This window comes from Nycticebus coucang, chromosome 2 (assembly GCF_027406575.1).
Source record: "Nycticebus coucang isolate mNycCou1 chromosome 2, mNycCou1.pri, whole genome shotgun sequence".
In the NCBI taxonomy this organism is placed as follows: Eukaryota; Metazoa; Chordata; class Mammalia; order Primates; family Lorisidae; genus Nycticebus; species Nycticebus coucang.
This window is the reverse complement of record NC_069781.1, coordinates 79,498,755-79,515,796: the sequence shown is the minus strand read 5'-3', so window position 1 is coordinate 79,515,796 and position 17,042 is coordinate 79,498,755. Positions and strand designations below refer to the sequence as shown.

The window sequence follows — 17,042 nt, the reverse complement described above, 5'->3', positions numbered from 1 at the left end:
CTGGGCCTAGGTGATTCTCTTGCCTCAGCCTCCAGAGTAGCTGGGACTACAGGCGCCCACCACAACGCCCGGCTATTTTTTGTTGCAGTTTGGCTGGGGGATCGGGTTTGAACCCGCCACCGTTGGTATATGGGGCCAGTGCCCTACCCACTGAGCCACAGGCAGTGGCCCGTCCACCTTTTTTAGTGTCATGACATAATATAGCACATGATAACACTTGGACTCTCCTCTGGGGAATCTGGAGGAGATTGCTGGTACCTGAGGTGAGTTACCATGGAGGCTTTAGCTGCGCTAGGATCCTCACCACCCTGAAGACTGAGGGGATGAGTATCTTTGCATACCTCTTTGTGGCCAAATCATAATGCTTGTAAAGTTCTAGTGCAAGCCACACTTAACTAGTTACTTGGCTGAAAGCGTTTCTTACTGATACTTGGACTTGCTTCTGCTTGATGAAGCAAGATTTATAAGACAAGATTTATAAGATATTTTATACATCTCTAGCAGTATAGAAATATGCAACACACATCGATTTCAGCCTAAATCCTGTTGTATGATTTTACTTACTGAAATATTTGCTGTTTAACTTATATTCCTTTTTTGTCAGTTATGGGGCCAATTTCTGATTGACTATGGGTGGTCACATTTTATAAGACCCAAATATAAGAATGTTTTCAAGTGATACATTTCAGAATGTATTCATAATGATCGAAGGATTATAGATTTCAGAGGGAAAATAAGTTTCATTTTATCTAGAAGTTCATTTTGGAAGTCAAGTTATCATGCTTTTTATATGGTCTTAGGTTCGGGCACAAAATGCCCTTGGCAATAATTGTTTTTTCTGTGATCCTATTGCTTATGTTTCCAACTACAACCCTTTTATTAACTTCACCAGTGCTTACACCTTATAGATTTGAAGGATGCTTATAAAATACCTGTGAAGTTCTTGGCAGACTACATGGTATAATACACACATACAGGAAAAAGTGTATATTCTTAGGCTGACCATAAATAAAAATGTACAACATTGTACATTAATTAATGGTAGTCATAACTCAACAGTTTTAAAAAATTATCTTTTGTATTGATGCATAAAAGCACTTATAAGCATTATTAGATAAGGGTTATAAAGCCATGAAGCTCTCATGACTCCCCAGAATTCATGTAATTATTAATTATTTCAATCTGAGCCAGCTCTTAGGTGACCTACCTTCCTGTTTTGGCAAAGAAGTGCCAAGCTCAGGCTACATCTGAGAACTGTATATTCTTCAACAAAAACATCCAGTTCCCTAGTTTTCCAGAGAGCACATTGAGAAGGCTTTATGTGGGAGTCCCTGGTTTAATAAGAATTGTTTCTATGTCACTGAAGCAAAGGAAATGGAATTTCAGATCTGTCTTCACCACAGAATGTCACGTGGGATGAAAGACAATGAAGAGAGAACTGGGGATCTGTGTTGTCCCTCACTGATGAGTCTGCACATCCGTCTGCACTTGAAAGTCAGGTGTAGTCATTAAATTACAAGCATGGACAGAAGCAAGTGATCAATAACATCTTCCTCTTTATAAAATGACTCTGTCATTTTTAGAATCCCTTCTTCGTTTGACCAAGCAAAAGCACCTCAGGTGTTGCATTTGGGTCTTTACGACACATTATCTGAGCACTTGTGCCAACAGCAGTGAGCTGTGCTTTTAGGGACGTACAGCTTTTGACCTTCACCACTCTTGCTTTGTGGAAGCAGATAGCCCCAGGCAAGTCATCTTCCCCAACTCTGTCCTCCTCACTCGCTTTGTGTAGGTCTTTCCATGAACTGAATACCACCTGCTTTCTATTATCTATTTATGTGAATATTATATTTTCTGAAGAGCTGGGATTTTCTACCTTTTCCAACCTTTTTAGAGTTTTATATCATGTATTGTGACTAGAAGACCCTCTCCAAATATTTAGGGATAGAGAGTTCATGTCTAGCCGGTGGACAGGATTGATGCCGGGGTCGGGGTGGGGGGGGAGGCTGCACTGTCTGCTGAGGGATGAGAGATATGAGATTGTCAACAGGGCTGTGCTCATTCCTGAGCACTGAGGAGGTACCTCTGGTGCTTACAGGTGCACTTGATAATACTTCACAGAGGCCTTGGCATCCACCACAGCAGATGGGGCAAGTGCTAGTGAAACCTGGGTATTTGCCTGTAATCCTGTTTCTTCCCACATGTAGGGTAGACATGAGATAGTTCCGGTGACATGGAGCAGTATCACTTAGCATGGCCACTGCTGGTCCTATTTCCATGTTTCACTAGTCCTTGTCTTATGTGGGGCTTGCCTGTACAGTGTGATGGCATTGGGAAGGCTCAGATGCTTCCTGATTTACTGCCTAGTGATGAGATATGAATCAAAGAACTCTTTGTAATCAGAAACACACTGATTACGGACTAACCCATTCTTGATTATCTTGTCTAGTTTGAACAAGACTGCCCCAAACAAGGATCCAGGAAGTGTAGGTCTTGGTGCCAGGTCTGCTGTTACGTTGCAAAGCTTAGCAAGCTTCCTGGAGCAACGCTCTTGGCGTCTCTCAATTTACAGACAAAGAAACCAAGACAAAAGGAACACATGCCATCTCATTCTTCTGATAAATCCAACCCTCTCAAATGATGATAAAAGGTTTTAAAAGGACATAAACCTATAAAAGGGCAGAAGATGGGAAGAGGCTAACAGAAGCAAAATATTGGCATCTAGAAGGCACGTGGGCAGGCTGCAGCTGACTTTCTGCAAACGAAAGAAAGGCAAATCCTATGTTACTACTGGAAAAGCAAAGAAATGCATAGCCAGGCAAATACCCTGCCCCGTTCCAAGAGAAGACTGGAAGGTTTGATTCCCCTTCCCCCCCCCCGAGGAAGACAGGATATGTGGACCCAGGGATACCAGGAGCAGTTGAAGGAAAAGAGATAAAGTGAATACTTATATATTAGAGGTTGAAGGAGCCAGCTCCCTTTACTTGCCAGAGGTCTCCAAGCAAGAAACTAGAAGCATCTTCTATAGGGAATCCGACCAGTTCAACAGCTTATTGGTCAATAAGCTTTGCTCAGGTACTTAAATTTCCAGTCAGCTTTTTAGTCGTACAGTCAAACCTTGGTTGAACAGAAGAAGAATGAGGGTTTCCAAAATTCTTAAGAAAACCTCCAGTATGAAAGATATAGATGAAAACCGGGAGAAAAAGGCAACCTGAAGGCAACAGACCCCAAAGTGATAAAAATCAGAGCAAAACAAAACCCTCTAATGTGAGTAGCTTCAGAAAGAGAAGAAATTACAGCCATGAAATCAGAAAAGACTGCTGAAAGAATGAAATCTCAGGAAACAAAAGAAGATTTCTTAGAAAACATGGTAATGGAAATTAAAACTCACGAGAAGGATTAGGAGATGAAGTTGAGGAAATCTCTCAGAAAACAGAACAGAAAGACAAACAGATATAAATGAAGAGAGAAAAATAGAGAAAATTGGAGGGAAAATCCAGGAGATTCTATAAGCAGGAAAGGAGTTACAGGAAGAAGAAAGAAAACAGAGAGGAGGAAATAAAAAAATAGCTAAGAAAAATCTCTCAAACTTAAAATGCAAGTCTGTAGATTAAAGAGGCCTTCTGAGCACTCAGTGCACGAGCTGAGACCTCTGGCAGTGAGGGAGCTGGCTCTCTCAGCCTCTAATATATAAGCATGCACTTCATCTCTTTTCCTTCAACTGCTCCTGGTATCCCTGGGTCCACATCTCCTGTCTTCCTCAGAGGAAAAAAAAGGCTTCTCATCCGGAAATATTGAGACCCTGGGAGAAGACTGAAGTGATTATAAGTTTCTGGAAAGAAAATACAGATTAGGACTAAAAAAAACTGGATTTCTCAATGGTAAGTGGAACCTAGAATATAATGAATATAACGAAGCAGAGCCTTCACAATTTGGAAAAACAAAAGGTTTACAAAACCTAGAATTCTACACCAGCTAACCTATTGCCCTAGGGTTAGAATAAAGATTTAGATGCACCAGAGCTCACGCGCTTTGCCTCTCGTGCAGATTCTTCTGTAGTAAGTGCTCTACCGAAATGAGGGAGCCAACCATGGAAGAGGAAGGTACAGGATGTAAAAAATAAGGGGAGAGGCCTAGACAAGACATTTCAGTGACGAGGATTCTGGAAATGACGAAGCAGAGAGACCCCAAAGTCACAGATGTGCAGCAGACCCTAGAAGGCAAGCAGTCTGCACTGGGCCATGCCCTAAGATTTGGGGGAAACTTCTGCAAGATGGTGAAATGAAGAACCTACTGCATCTGAGTGATCTGAGAAACAATGAAAACCATTAGCGGAGAGCTAGGGTTCCATTAGGGAAAAATGTACAGAAAACCAAGCAAACAAAGAACAAGGCAAGAAAAGCTGCATAGGAAAGGAAACCAACCATAGCATACCATGCACGTAGCCATGATAACATACCAATATTGACCCGAGCATAATGCCATGGAACTATCCCAGGAGACTGCCATGGTGCAGGGGGTGAGGGGTAGAAGAATGTACGTCTGCAGTAGCTGTGGGCTGAGGAAAAGACAGCTAAATCTTCATCTTCTATGTTGGGCAGTTGTTAGCTAATGCCTACATTTGAAAGATCAAGAAATCGCATATCAGCATACTATTTAGAGAAATTGAATTAATTGCTAAAGGAATTAGCTCAAAGAGTCAAAATTGCACATGGGGATAGTAAAGTGTAGGGAAAGGTGGAAAGGACTCCTCTTTTTCCTAACAAATTTTATGTAACCATAATTTATTTATATATTTTAAAATAAATCAAATTTTCTAATATATAAAAGGGCTGGATGACATGATGGCTAAGGGTCCCTTCCATTTCCAAAGCTTCTTGATTCCTTTAGGGCCAGTTTTGCTACTGGGATTGGAAAAGCAGGAGGGAGGATAGAGAAAGGGCAGCTAAAGGAATACTTGACCTATTTTTCAACTGAGACTTGACCTGGCCTTGGAATACCCGGCCTCTCCCCTGTCACAATTCAGTGACCGCACAGAAAATGGCAGTTGAGGGTAATTGGAATTGTCAGGGCAAATCAGATACACTCACATATAAACAAAAGATACAAACACCCTTCCCTAGATGAAGTACTTAAATAAGCAGTCATTCTTGCAGTGTGATGAGACACACAAAAAGAAAAAACAGAGAAAGTCTCTCATTATTTTTTTTTTCAAAGTAGCCATCAGGTTGACATTTGCATTTTACTAAATCTTTCTTTCTTTCTTTTTTTTTTTTGAGACAGAGTCTCAAGCTGGGTAGAGTGCTGTGGCATCATAGCTCACAGCCACCTCAAACTCTTGGGCTTAAGCAATTTTCTTGCCTCAGCCTTTCAAGTAGCTGGGACTACAGGTGCCCGCCACAACGCCCGGCTATTTTTTGGTTGTCGTTGTCGTCGTTTGGCAGGCCCGGTCTGGATTTGAACCCATCAGGTCCGGTGTATGTGGCTGGCGCCCCAGCTGCTGAGTTATACGCATCAGCCACAAATCTTTCATAGAGAAAACAAGTCTGGTCATTTTTTAAGTTCTTTTGTGACCTTCCAAAAACTAATTTTTATTATGGCAGTCCAGAAAAAGAATGAGCTCCTTTATATCATTATGTATTTCATCTTTATTACTTTATCCTTGAAAACAGGCTATTAAATAATTACATTTGGATTATTATTATTCTGAATTGAGAGTTTATCCTTGCCTTCTAATTCCCTCATTACACTTACCTAATTCTCCTGACTCACGTGACTATCAGGAGCTAAAAGCGAAAGGTGGCTTGTGGTAGAGGCGTTTGGTCTGCCCGTGGGGAGGCTGAGCCAGTTCGTTCTCTGAAGTTAATGAGTCCTCAGCAGCGGATTTACATTTGTGGATTTCCCGGGTCAAATTCTTTCCCCCAAAGATCAACAAATCATCTAATTTGCAGGAGATAAAACTGGCTACTGTGGAGATCATTCCTTAGATAGCAGAAGGATTAAATAGAGGATGTCGAGGATTAACTTTTACTTGCCTTGGAAGAAATTTTTGTTTGAGACAATTCCTGTATATTTGAGCTATGTCAGAGAAACACACTTAACCTTGGGATTGTGGTAGAGCTTTCAACAAGAAGGCCCCAGGATGGAGGATAAATGGCAGAGCTGGTAACGTGACTCTGGATCTCAGGCCCGGGCAGTCAACACAACTTTGTATGTGTGACACGAGAGAGAGACTAAAGGCAACCGCTCAGAAGTGAAAATGCAAAGTGGGGGCCACAAGGGAACATCGCAAAGAGAGGCTGAGGGGTAGAAGGCAGTTGATTCGACACAGACGAGCCTACGCAAGGCCCCTGCCCTGGGTGTAGACACTCAGTCAGGTGTCTGGGCAGAGCAGCTAACCTGGATGACGTAGCTGGACCAAAGGGTGCCCCAACCAGCTGGACAGAGTGAAATGGTCAGGATTGGGAGGACACTTCTCAGGGCCCCACAGGACCAAACTGACCTTTAACAGAGAGCGTATTGAAGTGCAGGGCATCTGGGAGTGACCCTGCTTAGCCGCAGAATTAAGGATCTCGGTTGACTCAGGGAGGTCAAGAATACGTACTGAGCAGACATGTAATTTGGTCTTAGGTCAGAGGATCTGGGCTGGGAAGCAGGTTTGGTGATGTCTGGAGCACTTCCCAGAGGTGCTGCTGACCTCTAATACTTTGAAGGCAAGGGTTCTTTTGCTTAGGGCCCGTCCAGGCATGTGTGAGGTCTGAGAAAGGAACTGAGGTCCTGTTCTCCTTAACTTTAATCTGAAAACACATCCATTTTCCTAAGGTTTTGTATTTTTGGCGTTCCATGCTATGTCCTTTTAATTACTTGAAGGAGTCCCACTATGTATCAGCTAAACAACAGGTACTGTTTCCTTACTCAAGGATAGACAGAAAGAGAGTTTACCTCTAAAGAACTTTTCCATATATCCTTGAGTCCATTAAATTTTTTTTTTTTGAGACAGATTTTCACTTTGTTGCCCTCAGTAGAGTGCTGTGGCATCATAGCTCACAGCAACCTCAAACTCTTGGGCTCAAGCGATTCTCTTGCCTCCCGAGTGGCTGGGACTACAGCCACCACAACGCCAGCTATTTTTAGAGACAGGGTCTCACTCTGGCTCAGGCTGGTGTCAAACTCCTGAGCTCAGGCAGTCTACCCACCTCGGCCTCTCAGAGTGCTGGGATTATAGGTGTAAGCCACCACACCTGGCCTGCATCAGAATTTTTTGAGAAATTTGCTAAAATCCAGATTTCAGGGCCCTATTTCTAGATGCAGGTACCTTGATGTAGGAACTTAACCACATTGGAAAGCATTTCTCCAAACGTTCATGAAGCATGGCAGAGAACGGGGAAGGGTCTGCAGAGACACACCCATCACCAGTGAGCCGCCCCCTCCATAGGTAACACTATTGTTGAAGTCAAGAGAAATACATAGGTAGTTTTTTGGTTCCAGAAGTAAGAGGCAGAGAATGAATAAAAGAGGTTATTTTGGGGTAAATTAGAATAGCTAAAGGTTAGCCAATAGTTTCCTACTTTTCTTTTTTTTTGGCAATATGACAATATTATTTATCAATCAATTAGATCTACCTTAATAACATAGAAAAAGCGCCTAGAAATGTTACTATACACCAATTCCTCAAAAACTGCATTTTTTGAATTAATACTGAATCCTAAATTATTTCTCCTAAAAATGTCATATATCTGAAAAATTCACTCCAATTTCCTGTCTATGCAGAAATATATGAGGGATCATTTGAAAAGCTAATCACTTCTGAAGTAATTCTATAATTTGTCAAAAAAAGAAAAAAGAGGGCAGCGCCTGTGGCTCAAAGGAGTAGGGCACCAGCCCCATATGCTGGAGGTGGTGGGTTCAAACCCAGCCCCGGCCAAAAACTGCAAAAAAAGAAAAAAGAAAGAAAGCTGGTAAAATCCAGGTGAAGACTAATGTGATGTAAATCTGTGTTTTTTTCCTTCTGTTTTTTGTTCTGGGGATGGGGAGGGAGAAATAAATTAATAGGCATATATGAAACTTCTCAGGTTCCAGTTTTCTCTGCATGTACCCAGTCACAACTGGAGGGAGATGTGACCCCACTCGGTGTTCACCATGAATACCAGCATGCCTACCACAGTCCTAATTTCTAAAATGAGATATCCTTCTTTTGGGAGGCTCATGAACAAAGGAGGTTTTTGCTTCAGAATTCTAGGAATTGTTATTTTCTTCTGAACACATGTCGTCGTTTGCTTGATGACTTAGCTTCCTGACACTGGGGAAAAGGCGATTAAATCTTTCTCTTCACTAAGAAGATTGAATGTGACACCATATTTTTCCCCCTGCTATATGTGTTTGCTCCAGACTGAATTAGATTCACCAAAGAGAGTATAGGGTGGTGGCTTCACAAAATAGGTTGCAGTAGCAAAGTACAAGTGTTTTCTGAGGACACAGCATGGCTATCCTGCTTACAAATGGTGTCCACTGCCTTATCAGAGGGCATCTCACCTGGGTTCCTCAGGCTTACAAACCTCATTGAAGAATTCTAGAACTGAAAACCCTTTTTAAAAAATCTATCCCAGGTGTCTGGGATTAATCTATTGCTATGAGATTTATAACCAGCATAGTACCAGGGCACGTGTTATTGACTGTCAGATAGACTTATTGGTAAATATTGGAGTCTCTAATTGCACAGTTTATTAAAGAAAATTACAGCTACTTTACGTAGTACTATATTACACTGGCATGTTAATCAATTGGTTCTATGATTCCTTTTAGGAGTTTAAATCGATTCCTGATCATGCACGCACACTTTTCTTTTGTAAAGCTTTGATCTTTGAAGTCACTATTTTTTTTTTAAAGATTTTAGATCTATCTAGTTTTTGCTCCATGTATTATGGTTGTCTCAACTCTACTTTGCAACACCAGGGCTGAGAGTCAGCACACTACACCCTGCAGGCTCCTGTGCCAGGTCCTGCCAGGTGAGTTGAGACACTGGAGGAAATGGATGAGAAGGTGGGAAGAGAACAGAAGCCTCTGGCCCTCTCCTCTCATTTTTCTCTCTTCCACCTTTGGGCAGTGCGTTGGAGACAGCGGTGTTCCTGCCACTAGCCCAGCTCTTTATGTGGCATCCCCCTCTACTGTCCCTTCTCCTAAGGCAGCAGCAGGTCCCCATGTGGGAGCTTTCCTTTGAGAGTCTAAGTTCTGCTAACATGCTGGAGGAAGCTGCCCCCTAAGTTTGGGTTTCTGCAAATTCCTTCTTCACTCTTCCTGCCTCCTCACCATCTGTAAACAATTCCCTTTGAAATTCCAAGTGCGTTTCCCATCTTCTCGAAAAAACTCTAACAAAGTATTCTATACATGTTTTTTGCCCAAAACATACAGACCAGACCAGACTGGACCAGAACAGTCCAGATCAAACCAGGTCGGTCTGGACCTGACTGGACCTGATGAGATCAGACGGGACTGGACTGGACTGGATTGGAACAAACTGGATGAGACAGGACCAGACAGGATCAGACCAGACCAGAATAGATTAGACCCTTGGTTGGTGCCCATAGCACAGTGGTTATGGCGTCAGCCACATATACCGAGGCTGGCAGGTTCGAACCTGGCCTAGGCCAGCTAAACAACAATGACAACTACAACAAAAAATAGCTTGGCATTGTGGTGGGCACCTGTAATCCCAGCTACTTGGGAGGCTGAGGCAAGAGAATCGCTTAAGCCCAGGAGTTGGAGGTTGCTGTGAGCTGTGACATAATGGCACTCTACTGAGGGAGACATAGTGAGACTCTGTCTCAAAAAAAAAAAGGAATAGATCATACCAGACTTACAGGGGACTTGCAAGGTGTTAATATCACAAATCACTTGATTATTTTATTAACAAATGCTTTGATGGTGCTATGTGCTAGGGCAGTGGTTCTCAACCTTCCTAGCGCCTCCTCATGCCATGACCCTTTAATTCAGTTCCTCATGTTGTGGTGACCCCTCCAACCATAAAATTATTTTTGTCACTACTTCATAGCTGTAATTTTGCTACTGTTATGAATCATAATGTAAATATCTGATATTCAGGATGTATTTTCATTGTTACAAAGGGGTTGCGACCCATAGGTTGAAAACCGCTGTGCTGGGAGGTATTATAAGTGCTTTCCAATTATTGTTTCATTTAATCTTTATAACAACGCTTAGAGGGCAGAAGTATAATAATTCATTTACAAATGAGGAAACTAGGCCAGGTGCAATGGCTCACGCCTATAATCCCAGCACTCTGGGAAGTTAAGGTGGGTGAATCACTTGAGCTCAGCAGTTCAAGACCAGTCTGAGCAAGAGTGAGACCCTGTCTCTACCAAAAATAGAAAAATTAGCCGGGTGGTGTGGCAGGCCCCTATAGTACCAGTTACTTGGGAGGCTGAGGCAAGAGGATGGCTTGAGTACAGGAGTTTGAGGTTGCTGTGAGGTATGATGCCACAGTACTCTCTACCCAGGGACAGAGTGAGACTGTCTCAAAAAACAAAACAAAACAAAAAACAAATGAGGAAACTGGGGTATGTAAAGGTCAAGTCACTTGCCCAATGTTAGATGATGAGAAGTGGCAGTTTGGGAGCCAGTGTGCTAAGTAATAGTTTAGAAGATGGAAAAGTATGAGAAACACCCGAGGTGGTGGGGCTAAGAATCTGTCCTGCAGATTAAGAAGCAGAAAAATACAGAGTCTAAAGAGGTCAGATACAACACTCAGCATGAACGAGAGCATCACCCCGCCAGGCACAGCAGGTAACTGCGCTGTCCATAGCAGACACTGCCAGAATGCTACTACCCTGCAGGGTGGGAGGGTTAGAAAACTGGAATCACCAGAAAGTCCTTGCAACCAACTTTCTTCTTCCTTCATTTTGTAAGTAATAAAGGTTCTTGCTAACTTTGCCTTGTCAGAAAATACAAGGATATCTAAATCCAGCAGAAACAGAGAAACATATCTAACAAAAGTCTCTTCTCAATGATTAAGTAGCGATTTCCACGTTACGTGGAGAGTTGAAAATAACGGTTTGACGGAACAGCTATTTTAGGCTTCTTATAAATTTAAATTAATGTTAAATTTTTAAAGTGTTTGAGCCTTCTGTCTCTACCATCTTTGAAGATGAAAATCCTCGCTCCAAATCACATGGAAAAAGAAAAGGCAAAACAGATGAGGGAGAAGAGAACTTGCATGGATGTCACCAAATCTCCATTCAACGCAAAACCCGTAGATCCTGGATCAGTGCTGTAGGTGAAAGTCATGGCTCTGCTTTTTAGCCATGTGACCTTGGGAAAGTTATGTAATGTTGCTAAACATCAATTTCCTCATTTGTTAACTGGAGATAATAAATAACCTGACAGAGTTGCTGTAAGAATTAAATATCTCGATAAATGTAAAGAGCTTAGTAAGTTCCAATAATCAGCTGCTATTGTAATTGTTATTATTGATATTATTAGATTGTTACTGATGGTTTGAAGTATGACCAAGTACTATGATAGAAAAGTTGCCATTGTAGGGCAGCGCCTGTGGCTCAAGGAGTAGGGTGCCGGTCCCATATGCCAGAGGTGGTGGGTTCAAACCCAGCCCCCGCCAAAAAAAAAAAAAAAAAAAAGAAAAGTTGCCATTGTAGTGCTGTTTTTAATAAGCAAAATTTGCCAATGACTTGCAGAACAAACAGCACAAGTAGACATTCACAAAAGCCCAACACTTTGCCTACTAGAAATACGTTAGTTATTAAATAGCCCAAAACAACAACAAAAAGTGGCTCAAACACAGGGCCAGGATTCATGTTAGGCAAAAAACCAACCGACCAAACTTCTGTGTGTAGCACACAAAAAGGGTAAGACCAGAAATATTTGGCAATCCTGATACAAGGGTAGTACGATGGAAAAAACAGGAGATTTGAACCTGGAGACCTGAGTTCCAACTGATGTCCTCCCAGCGTGGACCAGCGCATCGGCATACTGTCCCGGAGGTCTCTGCCTTTCCATTTCCTGATCTGGTAGATAAATCTAAAGGAAAGTCTCTGACTGATTTTGGGATGGCTCTACTTGTCTGTCTTTAAACTTTAATGGTAAGCAAAAGCAATTTGTGGGAGGGGTTTGTGGGTAGAGGCAAGTGCTCCACCTCTGTTGTACGTTTAGAATACTCTAATGGCAAGGAGAAGGGGCACAGGACTGCTGCTGGCTCAGCCTCTGAGATCTAGCATGCTGGACTCTTCATTTAGGGAGCCTCTGCAAGCTGTCCCTCTTTGTGCAAATGACAAGTGGCTCTTTCTCTGGAATATTTGTCCTTCTAACAATACTCCAAATATCTCCAGGGTGAACTAACTGTTAGAAACAACTACGATATAAACATGACACTAGAAAGAGCAGTGATGGCTGTTAAGACATCTTTGACAGGGGAAGCATAGATGCCTTGGAATGAAGTAGGGCTTTAAATTCTGATACATAATCAGAGCTTTAGCTTTGTTACCAACTATGTAGGAAATCATGAAAATAATTAATATTCATGTATGTAACCTATTTCTAAAACATTCAGTTGCACGTAACTTTGACATAAAAACAAATTGGCCTCTCTATTTCTTAGTGCTCAATGTACACCTCTTTTGAAAAAGCAGATGTTTTGTTAGGAAAAAAAATTTCAAGTATCAAAAATTCAGAACTTGTGGGACTGCCAACTAATACAACTTTTTTGGAAGGAAGTATGAAGAATCCTCAAAGAACTCAAACTAGACCTCCCATTTGATCCTGCAATCCCATTACTAGGCATCGACCCGGAAGAAAAAAAAACATTTTATCATAAGGACATTTGCACTAGACTGTTTATTGCAGTTCAATTTACAATTGCCAAAATGTGGAAACAACCTACATGCCCACCAACCCAGGAATGGATTGACAAGCTGTGGTATATGCACACCGTGGAACACTATTCAGCCACTAAAAAAGATGGTGACTTTACATCTTTTGTATTAACCTGGATAGAGGTGGAACACATTTCTCTTAGTAAAGTATCACAAAAATGGAAAAGCAAGAATCCAATTACTTAATTCTAATACGAAGGCAGTAGATGAGCTAATATAAGGGGTGGGGTAGGGAGACGAGGTGGCAGGGAGAGGGGAGGAGAGGGGGGATGGGGGACATGGTGTATAACACACCTTTTGGGGGGAGGGATACAAGTATAAGAGGAACTTTATCTAACAAATGTAATCAGTACAACCTAATTCTTTGTATCCTCAATGAATCCCAAACAATTAATCCTTTGTATTAACCTGGATGGAAGTGGAAGACATTATTCTTAGTAAAGCATCACAAGAATGGAGAAGCATGAATCCCATGTACTCAATTTTGATATGAGGACAATTAATGACAATTAAGGTCATGGGGCGGGGGAGGAAAAGCAGAAAGAGGGACGGAGGGAGGGGGGTGGGGCCTTGGTGCGTGCCATACCTTCTGGGGGCAAGACATGATTGCAAGAGGGACTTTACCAAACCAATGCAATCAGTGTAACCTGACTTATTATACCCTCAATGAATCCCCAACAATAAAAAAAATAAAAAATGTTTCTAAGGAAAAAAAGTTACAGAGACAAAACAAAACAAAACAAAAATTCAGAACTTAAATCCCACTATTTGATTGAGAAGCAAGCACTCACGACAGTTTCTTTTTATTCCTTTGATCTGCCTGCTCTAATACAAGAATGTGCCTGCGGGGAACTTGAAAATAGGCACTCCCAATCAGCAGGTTAAATATATACTTTTAAGATGATACAATTTTTCTCTTTGCTTCTTAGTCAACTCTGTATACACTTAAAAAAAGGGAATGGATTGCTACTGGAGCTTTTGAAGTTTCAAAGAATAATCCCTAAAAAAAGAAATAATTCTAAGAGACAGCAGTTTCCCACTACAGGATATAATTTAGGTGTGGGGACATCTAGGTGCTAATCAATACCTTGCAAAGCTAAGAATTTTTAAAAGACTGATGGAGTGACAATGACTAGGTGAAGTGTTTACAGCTTATTTTAGAACAGATATGTATAGCACAATGTCAGAATGGGAAAACAGACCACTTCGACTGAATAGAAAAATGACTCATAGATAAAGAAAGAGAAAAATCTCACATGTAAATTATCACATCAATATTCAAATAATTTGCTTTCTTTTTCCTTTTTTATGCATTTTCTTTCCAGGCTATCCAGATCAGGTTTTAAAACTTCAGTAGGTCAGATAATATTTAGAATACTGTCTACTTATTGTCTCAAGAAAGGCCACATAGGACTAGGAGGGCTGTAAAGGGGAAAAAAATATGATCTTTTTTTTTTTCAGTTTGCTGGTAAGATTTGTCAATTGAATAATTAGGGTTGTTCATTGTGGGTCAGGGGAGATAGGGATACTAACTCCCAGGAGTTCTCACGCCATTATTTCTCTTGACCATTATTTCTCTCTCTTCCATGCCTCTTTTCCTTAGGATTAATTTCTCTAAGTCAGTGATTAAAATATGAGGCCCGGGGCAGCGCCTGTGGCTCAAAGGCATAGGGCGCCAGCCCCATATGCTGGAGGTGGCAGGTTCAAATCCAGCCCCGGCCAAAAACTGGAAAAAAAGAAAAAAAATATATATATATAAGGCCTGTCTTTGGCTTCTCTTACACATCAAGGCCCAAAGCAGAAATGCTTATAGGAGGAGGCAGGTGACAACACAGATGAATGAATCAGAAGGTGGTGAGTTGGAGGGTTTAGAGTTCTTCCCTCCAGCTGATAATGTCAGGAGGAAATACAGCCAGTTGGTGCCAAAGCCACTGATTTTTCAAAAGAATCTTGGTATTTTAGAGAAGTAGCTTGGTTTTTAAATGTTGGCTCTTTTTAAAAAAATTCTGGGCCCACTGAAATGATTTTGCCTGGGTTGTATGCACATATCCCACTGGTAGGCACTGGCTTAACTGTGGTTGCCTCTGCAGCCCTGCTGGTGGGCCAGTTCAGAGGTGTGTTCCACGCTGGGTCCTCCTGGTGCCAGCATGGGTTCACAGCCCTTGTCTTTCCACAGACTTTGTAATCACCCAGTTCCCTAGATCAAATCCCTTTCTGCTTAAGATAAATTGGTTTCTGGTTCTTGCAGATGAACCTGACCGATAGCTAAATATTAATGTAAGATATTGAATTGCAACTTGGAGGTACAATGCCAAAGAACATTTATTTAAAATAGCTCACTTGTTTTAAATAAATATTTAAAAGAAAGGGAAACATATAGATCATTTTTTGTTATCCTGCTCCAAACCTATAAGCTAGCCGGTATCAGCATAAATAAGGGTACCAAGAATTCAGCACAGCTCTGGGAGCACACAGAAGGAACTTCCAGGCTGGCAGGGAAGGACTGGAGTCAGGAGGAAGCAGTGTCAGACCATAAGAAAACCTTATCAATACCATTTAATACCTCCAAGTAAGAGACTGGATAGTTAACAACAGCCACTACTTCTACCAAAATCCCCCCAAAATGCTTTTATTTCTATTCCGAAAATTTCAGTAAATGATTTAAGAGCACATCCAATTATATGCCCCTAATAATTGCCATAATAGCAGGTGTAAGAAACCACCATGACATCACGTTAGAATCGTCTTTGACCTTGCTAAGAACTTCCTGTGATCTTCTATCTTTGAGCTGCTATTTGTATTTGAGAGTACAAGAACCTTATGTGGAAGCATGTATTTGGCTGCACTACCCATATAGGAAAGACTGTAGCTTGACTAATTTACATAGTAAATTTAAACATTTAAGGCGCATAGTAATTATAGGTATTACATAGTAATTTAAATCACTTTAAATGTCTCCACTTCAAGAAAGTTAAGCAAATCCAATGACTTTCATATGGTTCAAGTGAGTGAACTGGTTTATAATGTAGGCTTATTTGTTGGTCTTTAAAGCTGAACAATCCGAACTTAGGCCCAGCTAAGATTTATAGCTCACCTTGCAACTTACTCCACTTTCTTGGACCTAGGTGGCTGCCTCATCTGCTGCATACCTGATCCTTTGTCCAGCTCAGAGAGGAGGGGGCAGCAATAAGAAAGAATGACCACAGCAGGTCTAAAGACTAAACTTTAAAAGACCAAGCTCTGGGGCAGCACCTATGTCTCAAAGGAGTAGGGTGCCGGCCCCATATACCAGAGGTGTCGGGTTCAAACCCAGCCCTCACCAAAAAATAAAAAATAAAAGACCAAGCTCAACTCTATAGATGTGCACATATTCAAAGAAAATCTACAGTATTGATTCCTCTTTCTGGAAGTAAACCAAGCTTTGAATTTCAAGGAAATTCAAAGTTGGTGGAAAACAACTTTTAGAAAATTCAAAGTTGGTGGAAAACAACTTATAGAATAAGAAATACAGCATCTGCATAAATCTGATCTTCATTCTTAACATCAGATTGCAACAAGAACTAGTTTAACATTAAACAGATAATTATTGAGAGCCTGTACCTATTAGTCTCTCTCTTGGAATTAAAGAGACAATTAAAGACAAGAAAACAGTGAATTCCACAATGTTGTGCTATCTTGGTAAAGATGTTGTTTTCTATCACTACAAAGGATATTCCAGAATATTTTGTTTAAATATTCTCAAGTTAAAAAAGTACCTTTTTGCCTGGGAAATTTCAGTAAATTAGCCCACTATTTAAGCTAACATTAAACTTAGAAAGTCATTCTATTAGTTTCCTATTGGTGCTGCAAAATATTACTAGCTTGGTGGCTTAAAACAACACAAATTTATTTTCTTACAACTCTCAAGGTGAGAAGTCCTAAAATTGAAGCTGTGGGCAGGGCTGTGTTTCTGTGGAGGCTCTCAGGGAACACATTTTCTTGCCCATTTAGCTTCTAGAAGCCACCTGAATTCTTTGATTCATGGCCTCTTCCTCCACCTTCAAAGACAACAAATTCTTCTGCCTCTCTGACCCCTGCTTCTGGTGGCACATCTTCTCTGATTTTGACCCTCCTGTCTTTCTGTTACAAGGATTCTTATAATCA

At 41.2% G+C, this 17,042-nt stretch overlaps 1 protein-coding gene across 1 annotated transcript in view; it reads right to left on the bottom strand.

The window, feature by feature from the left end:
* PIP5K1B (phosphatidylinositol-4-phosphate 5-kinase type 1 beta) overlaps window positions 1-17,042 on the bottom strand; it is a 303,995-nt gene that overhangs the window by 51,924 nt on the left and 235,029 nt on the right. The window lies entirely within an intron of this gene.